The 19,085-nt window shown below is 40.1% G+C and overlaps 1 protein-coding gene across 8 annotated transcripts in view; it reads right to left on the reverse strand.

The window, feature by feature from the left end:
- Nucleotides 1-19,085, reverse strand: part of OSBPL3 (oxysterol binding protein like 3) — a 184,894-nt gene that overhangs the window by 146,465 nt on the left and 19,344 nt on the right. For 6 of the 8 annotated variants that reach the window (XM_075586797.1, XM_075586796.1, XM_075586800.1 and 3 more), the window contains exon 2: nt 6,618-6,772. The gene's annotated coding sequence lies outside the window, so the exon portion shown is untranslated. Of the gene's footprint in view, nt 1-5,372; nt 5,429-6,617; nt 6,773-13,766; nt 13,867-19,085 lie in introns of all 8 variants that reach the window. The other 2 variants (XM_075586798.1, XM_075586799.1) reach the window with 2 other exon arrangements.

Here is a 19,085-nt window from a genome sequence, read left to right on the forward strand (position 1 = left end):
GCCACCTCACGGTTTTCATATCTGGAGGTCAGCCCGTGTTCCGGTCTCTCCCACTTCATGGCACATTACATGATTTTGTTCAGCTTCCTGATTAACCTCTGAGCGCCGGATTTGTGAACACCACGGTTCACTATACAACTTCACGCTTACGTACCTTAAACATGGAGGCTGTGTATCGGTTGCTGTAGCAACATGCCTACCAAAACTACCGTCTATACTGTACTTAAGGGACAGTAATGTTACTCATGTGCTTTCTGGTGGTGATAGAAAATATTTGCTGTGTTGTTGAAAATAGTGAAAAACTGGTACACTGCGCCACCCGATACCATCACATCTCCACTGAGTGCAACGCAACTCAAGACAGAGCTTAAACAGTTAATTGCTGCGTTTTGTAACCCCAACCATTGCTTCAGAACTCTGCAGCAACCTCTCAACAAGTCCCAAAATGTTTCAAGGAACGGATGTTACGTTCATCAGACCAGTGAATTAACATACCGAGAAAAGTGTCTTACATAGATGGGGAAAAAAAAAGATATATATTCAGAAGTACCCACATGTATCCTGTTGAAATGAAATCAAGATAGTGCAGGAAACTGTCAAAAAGTAGAAGAAAAAGCAGCAATGTATTGCACAAGATCATAGAGAAAGTATATTCGTGGTGCTTTATGAAACAATGTAAGTACAAAATGGCGCAGTGTTTTCAGTATTGATGCCATCGAGCCATGGTCAAAGTGTGATGAAACTCATGCAGGGGCGGCCGAAAATATAAATACTTAGGAGCCTGCCAGAATTTTTAGGAGCCAGCGTGTTAGGCGCAGGAGAGAGAAAAGATCCTTTTTTAGGAGAGAATCTTGTCAGTGATTAGGGGGAGAAATCAAGCTCTGAACATAGAACGGAGAACAGCCTTGACATCTTGCTTGGATATCTGTGCTTTTAGTGCAGAAATCAAGTTCTACAATGCTACAAATCCTACTTTGGTCGTTCATCGCCAAGCATTTATTTATACTGCTTTGGACAATCTCTATTAACCCCAAGTGGACTGGATTTGGATTTATCGGCATCCAAGGAAGCAACTTATTAATAATTAAGAAGTATGCATTTCCGACACAGAGTAGCACAACCTTTTTTTTTTCACACCTAGTCTACCAACAAAATGTTTTCTCTTTTTAAATAAAAAGGAATGTGTATGTATGTGTATATCTCTAAAACTCCCCCCTCCTATTGTAAACAGTAGTGTGTGTATGTGTGTGTGTGTGTGTGTGTGTGTGTGTGTGTGTATATATATATATATAGCAGAATAAATGAGTTCTTCAGTATTAGGTGATACCTTTAAAAAAATAATAATACTGTATATATATATATATATATATATATATAAATATATTTATAAAACTCTCCCCATCTATTCTAAACAGTATGTGTGTGTGTTACACATATACACATATATAGCTATAGTATACATATATCTTTGCCCCAATGCTTAGTAGATGTTTTAGTGTAGAAGGAGCGGCTCAGTGAGTCACGGCACCGACTCTGAAAACAATGACCCGGACTTGAAGAAGGGGAGCCTGGTTCAGATCCCGGTGACCTTAGACAAAACACTAGCAGTGCTACACAAGAAAAAACTATTATTATTATCAATCTGGCTCAGTACCACTACTTGTAAAGGCACTCCGATCACTGCTAATGAAGGGATACAATAAGAGAGCCAGCTCACCTCACTCCAATCTATAACTGTGCAGCATTATGCACCGGGCTCCCTAAAACAATATAGTTGTAAGCAGCTTCACAATGCCAGTGCACATTTTACTTTTATCATACTTAATGTGAAATTGCAGAATTTTCAACGTGCACGAAAATAAAAATGACTCTTTCCTGGGGTTTAAAGTACAGAAACTAGTCTACTAAAAAATTTAAAAAAAAACAAACCAAAAAAAGGAACAAGGGGTGGAATTGAATCTCCAAATACCGCACTGCTTCCAGCTGCTGTACGCAGAGTGCACAGAAGAGCCTCAGTCATACAAGCAGAAAAGTTGTTACTCATACAGTACACACGATTTATGTGCCACATCTAGTATTTGTTATTTATGGACAAAACACAGACGCTATAAAATCCGAGGCTAACAGCATCACTGCAGAGACCAGACTGCAGCTCTGTTACACTTCCTTCCCTTTAAGATCACAGGTCAGATGCTTCAGCAGTTGAAATCATAACACAGGAAAACAAACCTCATTATAAGAGAGGAGAAACAGCGCATCAGACAGTGAAATGAAGAAGGATTTACTGGCATTATTAAGACAACCATTACATCAAGAGGGGAATGAAATGAGCAAGAAAACCGAGAGCTTGCCAAATACCATTCTGAAGTTCTCTTCAGGGTGATCAATGCATTAGGTTGTTAGGCTAAGTCCCCACAAGCGCTGATCGGGCGGCGCTTGCGGAGGAGACTTACATATATAGATAGACATGCACACAAGCTCAGCCGCGATCGTCGCTTAGCAAAACAAAAAACCTATACTTACTGCGTGCTCAGCTGGCCTGCAATGCGCCCCCCCCCCCCCGTGCAACAGGACACCTGGCGCTCATGCTTGGAGCACTCTCCAAGCATGAGCGTGCTCAGCGCCAGCGGGGACTTAGGCCTCGGGCATGGTGCCTCGGGCCGCGCTGATCCGCGCTCCTGCTCTGACACGCCTGCTCAAACTGGAGCTTTTTTGTGTCCTGGCAGGCGAGGCAGTGAGCGCGCTTTGGGGGCGGAGCGGTGGCGGAACGAAGGCGTGGCGGGAGGCGGGGCTAGTCCCTCGCTCCCATTGGATGTGAGCGGTCACGTAACCGCTCCTCCGCTCCCGAGCGGCAAATTTTAAATTTGCCTGTTTCCTCAAAATATCTGAGCCTCCGCACGCATGCGGAAGCGGCTGCTAAAGCCGCGCTGATGACAGATGCAGGGGGTAAGTGCATCTGCTCAGCGGGGCTCAGCGCGGCCTTCTGTACTATGTCCCAGGCCTTAGCCTTATGGTTCAGGAGAGAGATCTTGACCAACCCATTTTTATACACGATTCCCCAATGTAACATAAATACTCAATCATTGTTTGGCATCCTGAGATGTTAACAGTAAACTTGTAATCCAATATTTATGCTACATTAATGCAGCACTTAGAGGAAGACGTGCTGACGCCACTGAGTTCAATTTAAATGTGAAGATGCATCCCTCTTCTCTTATCTCGGTAATGGGCTCTGACAAAGCAAATGTGACATAAGAAAAAAAAACTTCAATAGCACCAGATACTGCCCAGAGCATTCAGAGGGGCAATTGGGACACTAGGCTGTAAACGGAGGATGCTATAGTTATTTAATTAGTCCTCATCACAGGTGATTTTTGGTAGGCACTTCACAAGCATAGTAGGTTATCTTATGGAGAAGGAAAGCAAAAAGGAAAGAATTGGTCATTTTATTTTTCTGCAGCAAATAAAAAGATCACTTGTGAGCACAGTCTCAGACAGGTCTGCAACCCAGCTTTCCCCCATTATCTCATAGCATACAGTGCTCCCACTGCAGCTAGGGATTCTGGGTAATGGCATGCAAATGAGCACACAGTGTCATTGTATTTGTTAAACTAGTGATGTAATCCTACTCCAACCCACTGCACCACAAAATCCCCAATGAATAGACTAACATATAGTCAATTTACTCATTGATCTATGCATTACACAAATAATAGATTATCTTATTTTATCTACGCATGGTGTAAATAAAAGCTGCAATCCCTCTAGGGTCATCCTAACACTGTATAAAGAACTTAAATCTAATTGGATTCTTAAATGTAAATCTTTAGCCACTTTGGGGGGGGGGGGATTGCGCTCCAACCAACTTATTTTTTTCATCTTTCTTTCAAATAAACCAGTTTCCTTTTCAAAAGGGCACCTGAATTGGTGAGTGCTGGTTAATCAAGTGTTTCCTCTACCCTTAGCTCAACCTGGCCCAGATCCACAACTCTGCGTTATTATAGGTCAGAGGACTCCATGCTCCCAGAGATACCTACGTCTGAAGGTGATGCCACTATCTCACTTTTGTTTAAAGGTCCCGCATCATGCCGCAAGGGACGACGTTGCAGCTTCCTATTGGCCTGCGAGACCTTTAAACGGACATTTTCTGTGCCCAGACGGGGCGACTATACAGATGTAAGTATCTCGGGAAGCAGGGAGTCCTAGGAGCTGAATCTAAATAAAAATAAGGTAAAGCTACTTTAAGTTAGCAATGTCACGTGCCAACGGTATCGTCAAAGCTCACATACAGTGTTAAGTGCTTTTTGGGAGGGAGAAAGAGGGAGGGGGACGGGAAGAGAAGAGAGACGTTATGAGTCCCGAGTTAATGGATCTTTCTGGATCTGAACCCCTGTCAGAGGGCCAAAAAAAAAGAGACAAGGGGAGCTTTACCAGTGCAAGCTACTAAGCTCTCGTGGAACATACAGTGACATCACACAAGGGGTAGTAACTAGCGAGGGGGCATCAACCCCCTCACAAATTTCAGCTTACTAGGTTTATAGACTAACAATAAAAAAAGTTATAAATACTAGATGATTTTTTTTATGTGTGAAAAGGGCAAATCAGTCACCCTTATTTAACCTCTTAAACGTGTCACTGCCATTAATTCGATTTTGTACCGCCATGATCTCTGCTTTTAGATGTATGCATAAACTGAAATAAGATTATTACAGACCTTGAGCAAAAAACAAAAATTGCTTGGAATATTTTCGATATTCATTGCATATTTTATACTCCAATTTTACTTACATAGCCATGCTTTTACATGAGTACAGTATGAACACCAACTAGGCTGAGTCCTCGCTGGCACTGAGCGCGCTCAAGCATGGAGAGCGCTCCAAGCATGCGTGCCGGGTGTCCTGCATTTACGTGTGTGGCGGGAGGGGGAGGCATTGCGGGTAGACTTTTTTGTTTACCTAAGCGCCGAGCGCGGGTGAACGTGTGTGCCCGCGCCCGAGCGCGTGTAGCGTGTGCTGGGACTTACATATATCTATATATGTAAGTAACCGCCGCCCGCTCAGCGCTAGTGGGGGGGCAGCCTTAGAAACAAAGATGTAAGAAACAAGATGTAAGCGTAAAATAGAAACCTCACTTTATCCATTATATTTCACAGATCAATTGGCCATTTTAGGGTTGAACAATACAGTCCCCTGGCCTCATAGGCCTTTCAGGCGAAGAAGATGAAGCCATCCAAAACAATGAAAGTTGAGTTACTTTACATGCACCTTGAATGTCGCATTCCAAATATCCCACTCGTTAAGATAGATTGCATTTGATATAGTATATAGTAGTGGTTGTATGCTTTGGGAGAATATAATCCTGCTAAAACATACGGGAAAGCTTTGTAGAAAACTGCCAGAACGTTTGTTGACAATATATGTTCATTGTGCTAAAGAGAATGAAACAATAGGATAACAAATAAAAGTCAGTACAAAACATGAACATCCCACTTCAGCACTACGTTCAGGAGCCCTCTTCAGAATAAACTTGCAGAGCCACTTCTTCATTGCCAGATTGATAATGTGATTGCAATGTACCTGTATTGCATTTCCCTGCCGTTCTCTCTGCACTTAATCTACAGTATTTGTAATAAATACTGGTTTGCTGGACTCAATTTCTTTCCAAGCTTTCATGGCCACTGGTTTATCAATAGGTCATTCAAAACGCATTCCTGCTGTCCTTCCCTTCTGTTACAAAGTAACATTACTAATTAGTTCATTCCAGAAATCCACTCAATGAAGCTTCCTGTGTGGTTTCCAGTCATTCTTGCAACAACCAAAAGTAGCATTCTGTCTGTTCTCGCCTCTCTTCCCCTCTTGTGAACATGAACGCCGTGTACAAATACACCTCTTCTTAGCTTTGGGTCTCCAAAATCATTACTAGAAGCCACAGTATTTTACAGCTGCCAACACCCTATTTCTTATCAGCAGTAAACAGTAATGAGCAGTAACCAACCCTTTTTGTTATCCACCATCATATCAAAAGAACAGCACCTCCTACACCACCAACCAGAGAATTCTCCAGTCATTTTATTTGTAATTATTTAGTTACTTTCTTGTAGTTCTAAAATACCTTTTTAGTAGGAATATATTGGATTATTCTACTTTTGTTCTTGTCACTCAAAGTAACCAAAATTCTTCGAAACCACAGTGGTGAATTGTTCCATTTTGTAGAACACTGTATAGCATACTGTATGTAGTGGAACCCATGGCACAAGAAACCAATCCAATGGTCCTCTATGCATTTCAACAGAGGAGCCATTACCAGGTGTTAAATAGGCCCAGAGGGCAAGCTCTTGCATGGGCTGCATGTCAGGGCTACCGTCCAGTTGATATTATCATTCAGCTTTGCACATTCATATTCAAGTTTGTTTTCTCCTGTGGAGTGCAGGTTTAATGACTTCTCTGCTTTGACAGCTCAGGGGTTTAGAATGTGCCAGCAGCAATAAAAGGTATCTGATTCACACAAACAACATTTAGATCATATTACAGAACAGGAAAAGCATATTAAAAAAAAAAAAAAAAAAACAGTCCTTGCTTCAAGCGGAAACAAGGATATGAGATTTTTCATTTACTCACTCGCACTGTGAAGTCAGACTTCTTCAAAAATGATCAACCCTATAGTTGCAAAACAGATTTGATGATCACAAGTAAGACGACATTCCTCAGGTGATGGCAGATGGGGCGTGTGTATTGGATATGTAGCACAGTTGAAATGGTCTCCTGATTTAACGCTGCAAAAGAAAAAAGGATTATAGAAAGCTTTTCAACAGTGCGCAGAAGACCCATTTAAAACTATAGTACTGTATATTGAAAAACAAAGTGTTGTTTCAGAGGACTAAAATAATGCAAATTATATAGTGACAGAAATATAAAAAGGTAAAACATAGTTAATTGTTAAAATTGTTTGCGAATGCACTTTTAATTATAATAATAAGCACATTATATGAACTCTAATTCAATGGAAACAAATTACAAAGTACTGTCATAGCCGCAAAAAAGACAAATTCAGATTTAGGGGCATATTTAATGTAGCCTGAAATGGCCAGCTGAGTTTGTCTTGTAGCCATCAGAAAGGATGCTTTATACTAAATGGGTAATTCACTCTAGTCTAAAGAAAATAACTGCAGGAAGATCGTTACAATGCACATACAGCAAACGTTCTAAATAAGGTTTAATTTCTCACAAGATATTTACAATACACCCATCTATTCCTAAAACAGACAGGTACAGATGTAAACACACAGATACCCAACAAGCTCTGAGAATCCCCAAACACGGGAAGTGACCTGCCAACTTGGGAAGTGGGGAGGGGCGAGCTTAAACCTTGGGTGGGGAGGGGCCACTACCCTCCCAAAAACAGCTGAGACCAGCTGCACATATTTAATTAACACACAGACACCCAACAAGCTCTGAGAAACCCGAAACATTACCACACATACATACATACATATATATATACATATACATACATACATATATATATATACAGTGTTCGACAAACCTATACATTTGCTCGCCCCGGGCGAGTGGATTTAACCCCCGGGCGAGTAAATATTGGCCCAAGCAGCACACGTTTGGTACTAGGTGGCGAGTAGATTTTTTTGTCAACCACTGCATATATATATGTGTGTGTGTGTGTGTGTGTGTGTGTGTGTGTGTGTGTGTGTGTGTGTGTGTGTGTGTGTGTGTGTGTGTCAAAAGGAGTGCTAGTGGGCGTGGCTAAATGTACACAACAAAAAAGAGGTAAATAAGAATTTTAACTCAGGGAGTGTTAAGACCTGCTAACGCCTTTATGCCTTGAAAGTGGCAGCAAGTTTAAGATGCTTTGGCCAAAGGGTTAAACTAAATGACCCTTTTTCAAGAGAATATATAGGTATTTCACTGTGTATTTTTGTCACATTGGAAGTAGTTTTGGGCATCTTTGTTTGTTTTTTGTTGTATACATTTAGCCATGCCCACTAGCACTCCTTTTGATATATATATATATATATATATATATATATATATATATATATATATATATATATATATATATATATATATATATATATATATATATACATATACATATACATATATTTATTATGTGGTAATGTTTGGGGTTTCTCAGAGCTTGTTGGGTATCTGTGTGTTTACTAACTATGTGCAGCTGGTCTCAGCTGTTTTTGGGAGTGCAGTGGCCCCTTCCCGCCCTAGGTTTAAGCTCGCCCCTCCCCAAATTGGCAGGTCAGTTTCATTTTGCTGGGTTACGACAGATCCAATGTTTGATCATTCTTCCCCTAATTATAAAGGTAATTACGAATTTTAACTCAGGGAGTGTTAAGACCTGCTAACGGTCATGCCTTGAAGTGGCAGCAGGTTTATGACGCTTTGGCCAAAGGGTTAAACTAAATGACCCTTTTTCAAGAGAATATATAGGTATTGCACTGTGCAATTTTGTCATATTGGAAGCAGCTTTGGGCATCTTTGTTGTTTTTTTGTCAGGTACAGATGTAGCAAGACGTACGGTGTGTTGTCGCGGCCACAACGATGCCAACAGATTAACGCTGGGGGTCCGATCCAGGAGCATGGACCCCTCGCAGCATGATCGCGGCAGACAAATGTCCCCCAGTGCCGTGCCCGTTTGCTTTTCTCCCGCTGCGCTGCGGAGAGCAAGTCTTGCTACATCTGTTAGTTAACAAAACTTTAATAAACACATTTTAAAAGAACTCAAGCAACTCCCTTTTTAACCTTTCGAGGCCAAGGTAGGTGCCACCTGCATGGCCAAGAACTGTTTTTTTGCAAAGGTTGAGCTTTCCATTGCTACCATTCTCATGTGGCTTGCCTATTATGTGACCAAGATATGCTGAACAAACATTTTTTTTTTTTTTTTAAACGACTTTTCTTATTGTTGTATCAGAAATCTCTAACAAATTAAATTGCTCAATAAAAACCAATACAAAATGTTATTGTCGTGTCCCATGAGTACACAGATACCAGAGATGAATAGGTATACAGGGCTGAATGTAATGTATTATTGACCAGGCAAAACTACTCCAAAACATAAAAATACCGCCACAAAAGTATATATTTTCTAAAAGTACATGCCTCAAGGAACTCACACATGTGTAGTATGTCTTTCTCCACAACACTTTGTGGCTGGAAAATTGTTGAAAACAATTTACATTTAGGAGAAAAATATTAAGACCACAAATGTTAGATTTTGCATAAAAAAATTCTCATACCCACTTAGTGTAAACATGGGAAAATAATGTTATTTTCCAGAGTCCCCCAAGTACATTGATACAAGATATATACAGGTTTACATACTGTACGGTTTGGCAAACACAGCCCCCAAAATCAGAAAGACTGTGTAAAGCTCTTTTTGACCGAATTCTTCCGGACTGAATGAAAAGAAAAGAAGCGCATGCTGTGAAACATTTTAAAGTGTAACATTGAAAGTGTCTGGAGTTAAATTTGGAGATTAATCTTTATTCATGGATGCACTCTGAATATCTGGACTAATATTCTGATTAATTTCTTCGAACAGGTTTGACTGGTCTCATTTTCATCTATCAATTGAAAGAACTTTAATCAAATTAACATCTTACTGGTATGAGCTGAATAGGCAGACCCCTCCCTTAATTGTTAGTCAAGTGAATGTGTTTAACTATATAAGGCAGTCTCTCTTGGCTGTGAAACATTTTAAAGTGTCACTGAAAGTGTCTGGAGTTAATTTTGGAGTTGAAATTGGAGGTGAAGATTAGTGGAAGATCTGGGCTCATGCACAACCACAACAACAACAACAACAACAACTTTGCAGCTGTGAGAACTTGACTTTCTAAATGATGTGATTCTTTGTACTCTACCCATCTCACTATGCATTCCATATTGCTTTTTCTGTTTACTGTTTCCTCACTCCTTTGTGAATGTTTCTGTTCTCTCCAACTTCCCCACTCCCCACTGCACCATTATTTATACACCTCTCTCCCAACAACTGATTTATTCCTCAATAAAAAAACACCCTCACAAATCGTCTATTCACATCCTCTATCTACTCCTTTCTGCTGCTGGGGATCTCCCCCAAGCCTGAACCCAGACATCCACACCTGATCTCACCCACACATACCTGCCATCTCTTCCCCAGTAAATGGTGTTTACCTTCTGATTTTATACTGACTGACCTTAAAACTCACCCCACAAGTTAAGAATCCCAATAGCCTGCACTCATGGTTACTGTCCCACACTCAGCCACTCCTACCACCCATTGTGGCCAAACACTGCCATACACAGAACTTATTCCCTCACCTCTGTCTCTGTAAGTCTCCCATCATACCTCTTAGATTGTAAGCTCTTCGGGGCAGGTATTTCCTTTCCTATTGTCTGATTTTGCTGCGCTTAATGTATCATTTTAATTCCCTGAACTGTATTTTGTGAAGCACTGAGTACACTTTTGGCACTATATAAATAAAGACATACAATACAATATTTGAATATACAAAAAGGTAAGAAGTAAAAGCATATAGACTGTGCACTTATAGAACAAACCACTCATCTGCCAGCTTAGCTTGTCTCAGGAGGCGTCTCACTCAGTTTGGAACTCAATGCCACTTTTGGCTCTTCCCTCCCTATGTGGGACGTATACGTTTCGATGTCGTTGCTTGTCTACTACTGCCCAATAATCGGTTTGTTCTATTGCTAGATTGTAAGGGAACATCATGTTGCAGGTTGCAGAATGGCCAGAGACATGTGACTGTGCTCACAAGGGGTATTTTTATTGGCTTTTATATACTGGATTACACTATGGGAGCATGTGCTTCTTTTCTCCTTATTTGGTAGGTACTGGTTTGGATATGGTCATTATACTGTGAAGCTGCAGCCACCCTAGTGATACTTTTCTGAAGACCCACACTTGCTATATATTATTTCCATTACCCACCAGTTGGATTCTTCATTTGAACTTTTAATAGTCACTTTTTATTTTTTGAAACGCAGTGATGACTTTCTTTGAGTTTCAGTTTGGGACCTATTTGAACTTTTTCCTGGATAGTATTTTGCCATTTTCGGAGTACACTTTTTAATAGTTATTTTTGCCATTATATGTCACACTATACTTGCACCAATTCTCACATTGAATTTCCACAATATTGTGCACATTATAAGCTAGTGCACACACGTAAAAAAAAAAAAAAATGAACACCATTATAATATTTTGAAACACCACTATTTTCTCATGTAATTACAGTAACTAAACAGTGCTACCCCGGGCAAAATTTATATATATATATATATCTATATATATATATATAGATATATATATATATAGATATATATATCTATATATATATATATCTATATATATATATATCAACTGTAAATATTCCTGTAAATGGCGTGGAAGAAATTGTCAAAAAATGGAAAACAGTTGCTTTATTCTTTACTGTGGAGGGTTTTAGTCACTTTTTTTTACTAATAATAATAATATATATATGTGTAGAGGTATCAGTACAGTGTTAGCCGAGCTTCAATAACCAAAAAATAAATAGATGATACCGTTCTGTGGCTAACGAAATGCTTTGATTTGTGCGAGCTTTCGAGATACACTGATCTCTTCTTCCAGCGATGTTACAATGAATGAAGCAAGCAAAAGGTATACTATAAACAGTGTCGCTTGGAATGTTATACCAGCACAGATAACATTCCAAGAGGCCCTGTTTTTAAGTATACCTTTTGCTTGCTTCATTCATTGTAACATCGCCGGAAGAAGAGATCAGTGTATCTCGAAAGCTCGCACAAATAAAAGCATTTCATTAGCCACAGAATGGTATCATCTATTTATTTTTTGATTATATATATATATATATATATATATATATATCAGAATAAATTAGTTCTATTCTAACACTGTTATTTTTTGCTTTATATAATATATATACACATACATATACACACACACACACACACACACACACACACAAATAATACGTTACCATCCAGACGAAAGGCAAAGCAAAGACAGCACTCAGAAGGTAAGTTTTCAAAAAGCTATAGTGTCAAAAAAATCACATAGATCTATGTAAACTTACCTTCTGAGTGCTGTCTCTGCTTTGCATTTCGTCTGGATGGTAACGTATTATTTACATATCATTAGGAGACGAGCACCAGGCCATTCTGGATTGTCTATTGGGAGTGCTGTCTCTTTGTTTACTATATGCACACACACATTTTTTTTTAAAGTGGGCAATTAGAGGAATCCTGGGATGGGTCTCTTTGAACTGTCACATAAGGGGCACTATGTTGTCACTTTCCAGAACAGATAAAGTTAAAACATTTCTGTGATGCTTCTACAGGTATGCCAGGGTGAATTCTGATGCAACGCCAATAAGCACAGTGTAGTTCTTATTTGTGGGAATAAAAATGTGCCTATGGGGTCTTGTAAAATACATGTGTTCAAATACATTGCATATGCAACATCCGTTTTGGAACAAGATATTCACAAGAACCTCGTGAATACATTTTACTGACACTAATATAGAAGCACTCATGATTGATGGGGATTCTGCCCTCTATCAACGTTATCCATATATTCATATGAATAAAACAGTCTTGGAGCCCTTGTCAGTGCGACATATCTCCTCACCCCCCACACACATTAATATTTTGGTGTGTAGACTTACAAAAAAATAAATGCAGCACACACAGTCCCCAGATAAAGTGGGGGTGGGGGCTCCTCCCTCTTAATGTTTTGGGTTAGGCTCATAATTACAAACTTCTGATCTTCCCAGAGTGACGATGGACTAACCCCCTCCTTCAGCACTTAGCATGCTTAGTGTGATGAGAAACGTGGAACCCCTGGCAATAATAAAAAAATATGGGGTTACTTCGGTAAACATCAATATCAGATCAGGGACCAACGTCCTATTGATTTTAGGGGTTATCCCATGCTCGTGATCTTTGCTGCGGGTGAGGATGGTGCTGCTCCCCCATTTCGAACAGGGGGGCGGGGGTACGTTCCATGATCACCGCTTGTAATGGATCATGGGAATGGTGTTACTAAAATAATCCGTAAAGTCAAAAAGGCAGCAAAAGCTGATCTTGATTTCGAAGGTTTGTGTGACTACAAAGATTGGTGACAAACAAAATATAAAAGCAAATTTACGTATGTACCAGCACTCACTGTCTAATAGCTAAATGATGAAAACAGTTGTAATGCAGAATAAGCATTTAATAATAAAACGAACCAGAAATAAATCAAATATGTTTGCAGAAACCAGTATCACAAATGGGCATGTCACAAAGTGAGGGGTGGGGGGGGGGGGAGAAAGGAAAAGGGGAAAAAACATGAAACACAAGGAATATACACAAAAAAAACGGAGAACGGCAAGTATGCTAGGGGGGCGACGTTTCGAAGGACTAGCTCTTCATCTGGCCCATTCCCCCTGGTCCAAAAGGTCCCAGAGGTACTTCCCTAAGCCTCCCTTCCCCTATAACTGGTCAAATCAGACACCCCTGAAAATAGATAGCAAACATACAGTGTAGGCTAAATACAGCTAAACAGCTAATAGCAGGGCAGCAAGAATCCACTAAAGTCAATGCCAGTAGTTCAAGTACCACAAGAAACTGTGGGCAATGGTACAGTAAAGGCTGAACACAGCTTGCAAGAAAGCAGCTTGCAAAGACGCACCAGGAGTCCACAACAGTCAATGAAAGGTTAATGGGAATAGCAAATGAAGACAGTAATCAAACCCTCTGTGGCTCTGCTCCTTGTGCTCGTGTGGAGTGCCCCTTGTGAGATATCACTGGATGTTTCACTGTCAGTTTGTTTGCCTTCCTCTGGACCAAAATACTGTAATTACAAATATAGGATAAGTATCTGTAGTCTAAATGTGACATGTGTTGAACATAATGTCTTTTTTTCAACCTCATCTACTATAAATATGTAACTCATGGAAGCAGCGGGACACTCCATATCAAGGTTCCCTCTACAGTATATTTAAAAATATGAAAGTTTATAAGTTAAAATATATATAATACAAGGCTCCTTACCAGGCAGACCATAGGATCCAGAGAATCCAGGGAACACACAGCAAGGAAGAGGCAGCACACTTAGTGATGATAAAAAAATGTATTCAACAGCAGTCACAATCACCGACGTTTCGGTCCTAGGGACAGGACCTTTATCAAGTTGTAAAGGTCCTGTCCCTAGGACCGAAACGTCAGTGATTGTGCCTGCTGGTGAATACATTTTTTTATCATCACTAAGTGTGCTGCCTCTTCCTTGCTGTGTGTTCCCTGGATTCTCTGGGTTGCCTGTAAGGAGCCTCGTATTATACCTTACTTATGGGACTAGCACCTATCTACATCTGTATTTGTGTGCCATCTGCTCTCTTATACTGTTGAAATATATATATATATATTTTACAGCTCAAACTGCTAGAAATATTAGCAACAAATTATCCCAACAGGGAAGTGTTACAAATATTTTGCACTGCTGGGGAGGTGGGCTAAAACCTGCTATAGGAATCAAGGGATACTCAGTATAAAACTCATTAAAAATGGCATTAAGAGTTGAATATAAAAAAAAAAAAACATGCACTAATTATCATCTAATACAGGACAGGTTTATTTATAATAGAAAAAAAATAAAAAAATGAATATTGCTTGGCTTTTTCCTTTAATGCCATTTTTAGTCGTTTTAAAGCATCCCTTGCTTTTCTATAGCAGGTTTTAGCCCACCTCCTCAGCACTGCAAGGTATTTGTAACACTTTCCTGTTGTGATAATTTGTTGCCAATATTCCCAGCAGTTTGAGCTGCAAACTGTAACCATAGATCATGCTACCTTATTAATATAAGGATATAGTGTAGCTCTTCAGTTACACTGACAGAATTGAAACTGAAAAGCGGCCATTGTGTTAGGGTGTGTCCGTGGTGAGCTCGACAGCGCGATCAAAGTGCCGTGCCTCTATGGGGCCGGCCATAAAGCGCGCGACGCACGAGGAAACAAACATTTGTTTCTGTCGCGTCACGTGGGCGGTTCGCCCAATGAGGGCAAACCAGCTCCGTGACGTCACGAACACGCCTCCGACATGCCCACCGTCGCTTCTACCTAGGAGGGGGCACAAATCGCTCCAGCTAGAGGCGCGCGTGAAGCCACCGGCACAGTCGCGCATGCTCACGCACACACCATGCACACAATCAGGATTATGATGGATTTATAACAGGAGCATCAAACTATTGCCAGCTTAAGTAAGAATGTAGAATTATACATTGTCACATGCTGTACATATACAAATAAGAAGGGGAAAAAACGTGGGGGTGTAGTATTGCCGCTTTAAAGCCGCAGTTAACCAAGGAGACACCGAAAGCAAGCAAAGTGGTGGGGGCACAGATCATACTGCACAGGGTGCAGAGCAACACACAGCACCCTCCAATCTCTCCTCTGCAATGACTCATTATATTTGTCAGATAATTTACACACCTAATATTCATTTAATTATAATAATTATAAATAATAATATATTACTGGTCACATATACAAAGGACTATCTGACCTCTTACTGTTCTGCTAGCAGCCCAGCCAATAATTTCCCTTTGTTTTAATACGGTTACATTACAGCGCTGTTGGGTTAAGTGTTTGGCACACAGATACAGTAGCACCCTCTACTCTCTGCTACTATAGTACAGATCACACGCTCTGTGTACAAAAGGAGTATTAGGGCTCTGCCTGTGTACAATTAAGAATGTTGGTGACATTTGTCATGCTACATTTCTTAGCTTTCCAAATGTTTTTATTGCATTTATTTCAAGCATTATTTATGCGTTGATATTTTACCATTTTCAAGCTTCTTTTGAGCTTTTCCCCCATTTTCTAAAAGTCAAAATAGAGTTTTTAGTAAACCAAATCCCCCCAAAAATATATAAAAACACACCCAAAACAAATGGCAAAATCCCAGTGCAAGTGCTCACCCACTTTGAATAGCAATGAGATACGATCCCCCCCACCTCCCTCCCCATGCCACAGGCAGGGTGGAGATCAGCGCTTCAGGGTGAAAGGAGGAACCCTCAGTTTAAAAAGGTAAAATATTAAACAAAATAAAATGAGAAAAAAAAAAACTCAGATCACTTTTTGTTATTTAAGCTCATTCTGAGATGCCCCACCGGCTGCGCCAAGGGGATAGTGCATGGCGGCTACGGTGCGGTACCAGCTACACTACAAGCGCACTTTAAAAAGGTAAATTAATAATATAAACACATTATTAAATTCACAGCGATAATAACCTTCGCTGCAAAGAAGGCAATATTGCAGTGTTGGATCAGTAATGCACCAGCAGGTCTAAATGTGGCCAAAGAAACATTAATGTTCATTTTTAAGATGGATTGGATCGAAAGTGAAAAACAGACAATCTGGACCACTTTTAAATACATTAATCTATTTTGTTAACACACTGCCAGAAGACACGAAACACGTAACAAATGGGTTCAATTACACAGATCGGTTCTCGACAAGAATTCTGAGAGGCGAGAATGCTATTCAAAGTCTAGCATGAGCATAGTGAGAAACAAATTTAAACAACATGTTGGTTGAGATCCAACGTAGTTTCCTTATGATGCTATATGAGAAATTAGAATCTTTTTTTATTGATCACTGTTAAGGGGTGGGGAGGGGGGAAGAGGGAATGCACTGTATGTGTGAAATCATATGATAAAACAAAAATGTTACACTGCACAACAATTACCATGTATGGTATATATTGTCCACGTTTCAATACAAAATAATAATAATGTTTCTCTGGTTATTATTAAATAATTGGACAGAAAAGGCATACAAAAAGCGCTACACACTTGTCAGTAACCCCGTGATAGTGAATGAACTGTGAAAAATAATAAATAATGGGTTAGTTGACCATGAAGTGTTTCTTGGTAGAAACAATGACCTGCTGTCTAAAAAAAAACACGGATGCTGTCTAGATAGTCAATAGTTGGTGTTGGTTCTCTTTGGCGCAGATTTTCGATCCAGGGAATATGTGGAAACGAGAAGACGACATGACACAAAATAGTATAATGCGTTCCTTCACAGTATAGAAATCTTTTGTAGAGCTATAGAATTTAAACTCACAATTTGACACTCGCGTTTTATGCTTGTATCGTTAAAATTGCGTAATCTTTGCAGTCAGTCAACCAGGTCCTGTCCTTCTCCAATGTGTGGGTCATGAAAGGGAACAAGACTACCCCCCAAAAAAAGACACGTTGCGTCATTTGACGTGGGAGCAAAGGTAAGGGGAGGGTGCGAGCAGAGGGGGACAGCATACAGGGGAAAAAGTTTGTGCACCCCTTCTTTAATAGATAAATTGTACGCAATAACAAACAAAGTCCTAACCAGAGGATTCTCCAGGAGGTGGAGAGCTGTGATATGCACAGTTACCCACCGACTCAAAATATCAGTAATCTCTAGTTGAGATAGAGAGAATTGAGAGCTTAATTGCACTATGCACACGAGCACCACCACAGGAGATACTATGTATGATGTAACATAGATATAATAGGTGTAATAAATTATTGGAATGGTCCCCTAATGAAAGCTGGTAAACATGGAGGTTAGAAGATAAAATTAATCTTTAATGGTAACATGTAAAATACTATGGGGACATTAAAATACATTTAAAAAACCCTAAAAGGTATAGATCTAAAGCAGCCTGTGAAGGTACACTCCAAGAGATAAATACTATCTCTGCAGCCTCTATGCAATGCTATTTTGGGCTGTGTGATCACAGCGCGCCCGCAGAACAGTCACTTTATCTACCGATCTGGATGAAAATGTTTCCAGTGTCAAATCAATAGAAAGGTAACTGAAGCAATGCTCACACTGGGAAACGGCCCACGGATGTCAGCAGTGCTGTCTGCAAAATGGGAAGCTCAGAAGATATCTTAAGGCAGGGCACTATACCCATTGCGTGTGCAGCAGGAAGTGGTGAGGTCCCCACCAGGATTGGGAACAGTTATTAGGTATTAAAGTGTGTTGGCCGGAGAAAGCCTCTGTGTCCATTCTTACCCCCATCACACAGGATGTAAATGCAAAGCAGGAGCCTTGTCAGCTAGGGAGCCCTATCATTGTGGCTGAGCTATCCTTATTTTAGTGCTGGGGGTCACGTAACTAGTTTACCAGCCTTCATTAGGGGACCATTCCAATCATTTTTTACACCCACTATATCACATCATACATGGTATCTCCTCTGCTACTTGTGTGCATAGTGCAATATCTCTCCCCCTCTCCAATCCTCTGGTTAGCACTTTGTTACTGTTCAAACCCCCACCCCTAGTACACCTACCCTACTTATACCCATGTTGAGCGGGTATCACCGCTCTACTTTGCTGTAAATTGTATACCGTTCTAGTGGGCTTCCTTTTTTCATGACATGCAGAGGGAACCACAAAAAGGTGCATAGCAATATGGCTCCACAAACCCCCCTCCCCCCTTCCCAGGAAGTAAAAAATAGAAAGGGAAGGTATACAGGGATATACCAAATAAGTATACATGGGAAGGATGTTGATCCAGGGAGTAATCTGATTGCCAATTCTTGGAGTCAGGAAGGAATTTATTTTTCCCCTTATGAGATATCATTGGATGATGACACTGGGGTTTTTGTTTGCCTTCCTCTGGATTAATATACTGTAAGTACAGATATAGGATAAAGTATCTGTCTAAATTTGGCCTAGGTTAAACTTGATGGATGTCTTTATTCCAACCTCATCTACTATGTAACACGGACTAATTGTAGCAAAGTATAAATGTAATACAATTCAAAAAACCGTTATGTCAAAAACGAAGCTTGTTATTAGTTCTTATTAGGAATTTATTCCATTTTTTATAATTGGGGCGGAGCTAGGTGGTGATTAGCTTTTTGGGTAATTTGTCAGGCCCTGCATATTTCTATGCTATAAATGGGAAAGGGGGGAGGGGGATGTGAGAGAGAAATCACTACCTATGCCAGATTTAAAGCAATGTAAAAAACCTTAAATCAAAAGTAATTAAAGCTACACATTTCTTCATTCATCCCATTTAAATA

Source organism: Ascaphus truei, chromosome 2 (genome assembly GCF_040206685.1).
Source record: "Ascaphus truei isolate aAscTru1 chromosome 2, aAscTru1.hap1, whole genome shotgun sequence".
NCBI lineage: Eukaryota > Metazoa > Chordata > Amphibia > Anura > Ascaphidae > Ascaphus > Ascaphus truei.